This window comes from Oncorhynchus gorbuscha, linkage group LG01 (genome assembly GCF_021184085.1).
Source record: "Oncorhynchus gorbuscha isolate QuinsamMale2020 ecotype Even-year linkage group LG01, OgorEven_v1.0, whole genome shotgun sequence".
In the NCBI taxonomy this organism is placed as follows: Eukaryota; Metazoa; Chordata; class Actinopteri; order Salmoniformes; family Salmonidae; genus Oncorhynchus; species Oncorhynchus gorbuscha.
Genome location: NC_060173.1, coordinates 89,004,145 through 89,006,777, shown reverse-complemented (window position 1 = coordinate 89,006,777; position 2,633 = coordinate 89,004,145). Strand labels below are relative to the sequence as shown.

The 2,633-nt window shown below is 45.5% G+C and overlaps 1 pseudogene; it reads left to right on the top strand.

Moving 5' to 3' along the window:
- Positions 1–564: 564 nt before the first annotated feature.
- Positions 565–2,384, top strand: LOC124045353 (annotated as a pseudogene).
- Positions 2,385–2,633: the final 249 nt, after the last annotated feature.

Genomic DNA, 2,633 nt, shown 5'->3' with positions numbered 1-2,633 from the left:
ACCTTTGCCCCACCTTTCTCGATTACTGACCTCTGCCTGCCCTTGACCTGCCTTTTGCCTGCCCCTGTTCGATTAATAAACTGTTACTTCAACTTTTTCTGCATCTGGTCTTACCTGAAACGTGATAAGTTCAGTGATTAACCTAAGATGATCTATCCTCGCCTCCCTCCCCACCTATGCCGTCACCCCTCCCCTCTCAGCCCCTTCCTAATTTTTCCTTCCTATCCTCATATCCTTCTTCTCTACCTCACTCCTCTCTTCTCCTCTCACCCCCCCCTCTCCTGTCCTATCCTCTACTCCACATATGTCAGAGTCAAGGCCCGCGGGCCACATCCGGCCCGCGAGAAGGTTTTTTACGGCCCCTGGGATGATCTTGATTTGTTATTAGAACCGGCCCGCAGACCGCAGCAAGCCGGCAGCCCGCAGATCTTTTACACGCACCAATACTACATTTCCCACAATGCAACGGTGACGCACCGAGCAGTAGGCTGCTTCATTTCAATATTTATTGGCACAGCAGTTGTCAGCATCACAGTAAAATTAACTTTCAGATACCCATCAAAAATGGCAAAACGGAAGGTGGACACTGAGAACCGGGGGTTTCAAACAAGGTGGGAGTCGGAGTATTTGTTCACGGAGGTAGCTGGAAAACCTGTGTGTCTTCTGTGTGGAGAAAGTGTGGCGGTACTGAAAGAGTATAATCTGAGACGACATTATGAAACGAAACACGCGGACAAAAACAAGAATATGGACATGGAACAAAGGCTACAAAAGGCAGAGGAATTAAAACGAGGCCTCAAATCTCGACAGGCTCTGTTCAAAAAAGCCAAATCACAAGGCCAGGCTGCTGTCAAGGCCAGTTTTATTTTGGCAGAAGAGATCGCTAAATCAGCCCGGCCATTTACGGAGGGGATTTCATCAAAAACTGCATGATTAAAGTTTGTGACGAAGTTTGCCCAGAAAAAAGGCAACTCTTTTTAAATGTGAGTCTGAGCAGAAACACCATTGCCGAGAGAGTAGACCAGTTGTCCATCAATCTAAAAGAGCAGCTTGTGAAAAAGGGAAAAGATTTCATTGCATATTCCTTGGCTGTGGATGAGAGCACCGACATTTCTGACATTGCCCAGTTGTCAATTTTCATCCGCGGAGTGGACTCCAGCCTAAGCGTGACAGAGGAGTTTTTGGCTTTACGTCCTATGCATGGCACAACTACGGGGCATGATTTGTATGAAGAGGTGTCAAGATGTGTAAATGAGATGGAGCTGCCTTGGGAAAAACTCGTGGGTTTGACAACCGACGGAGCACCTGCGATGTGTGGACACAGGAGCGGACTGGTGGGGAAGATACGGGAAAAGATGCAAGAGGAAAACGCGACAGGTGAGCTGACAGCTTATCATTGTATCATACACCAGGAAGCGTTGTGCGGTAAAGCCTTGAAAATGGAGCATGTAATGAGCATCATCACGCGCACAGTTAACTTTATCAGAGCCAAAGGTTTGAATCACCGCCAGTTCAAGGCATTTCTGACGGAGTTAGAAACGGAGCATGGTGATTTGCCTTATCACACAGAGGTGCGATGGCTAAGCCAGGGAAAGGTGCTTCAAAGATGTTTCGAGCTTCGTGAGGAGATTTGTCTGTTCTTGGACAGCAAAGGGAAAGACACAACACAACTCCGAGACGAAATGTTTCTGTGTGAAATGGCTTTTCTGTGTGACATTACGAGTCATCTGAACGCAATGAACTTGCAGCTGCAGGGTCGGGATCGTGTCATCTCTGATATGTACAGTACAGTGAAGGCATTTAAAACCAAACTGACTCTGTGGGAGACGCAGATGCGGAAAGAAAATTTGAGCCACTTTCCCAGCTGCCAGACCATGAAAGAGAAGCTCTCTACCAGTGCGTTCCCGAGCGCACAGTTGGCTGATAAAATAGGTATGCTTGCCGCTGACTTTCGACGCCGATTTGCTGACTTTGAAGCACAAAAAAGCAGGTTGGAACTGCTCGGTAACCCATTTGCTGTTGACGTGGAAAGCTCACCACCAAACCTCCAAATGGAGTTGATTGACCTCCAATGCAATGATGCACTGAGGGCAAAATATGCGGCAGTGGGTGCTGCGGAGTTCGCCCGTTTCCTCCCCGACACAATGCCCCAGCTGCGCATCCAGGCTGCTCAAACGTTGTCTATGTTTGGCAGCACATACCTGTGTGAACAACTGTTTTCTTTGATGAACTTGAACAAAACATCACACAGAAGTCGACTTACTGCTGAACACCTCCACTCAATTCTGAGGATTTCCTCAGCTCAGAGCCTTACCCCGAACATTGATGAACTTGTGGAAAAGATGGGACACCACCAAGTATCACCCTCAACCTCAAACAAGTGAACATTACTGTGCAATCACATATTTAGAGTTTTTACTCAGTTCAAGTTTAAAAGTTAAAGTTTAATATTTGTTTTCACTGCATGTTACTTCTCCTTAAACAAAGTGTTGTTTTTTATTAATAGATTTTTGCACTTTATTTTATTGTATTTCAATCCAATTATATTTTAAAAATATTTCAGTTGAGTGGATGATAGAAAATTGCTATTATTGTTTTTTTCTTTGAAGTAAATTTAGCCCACTTTTGCTAAA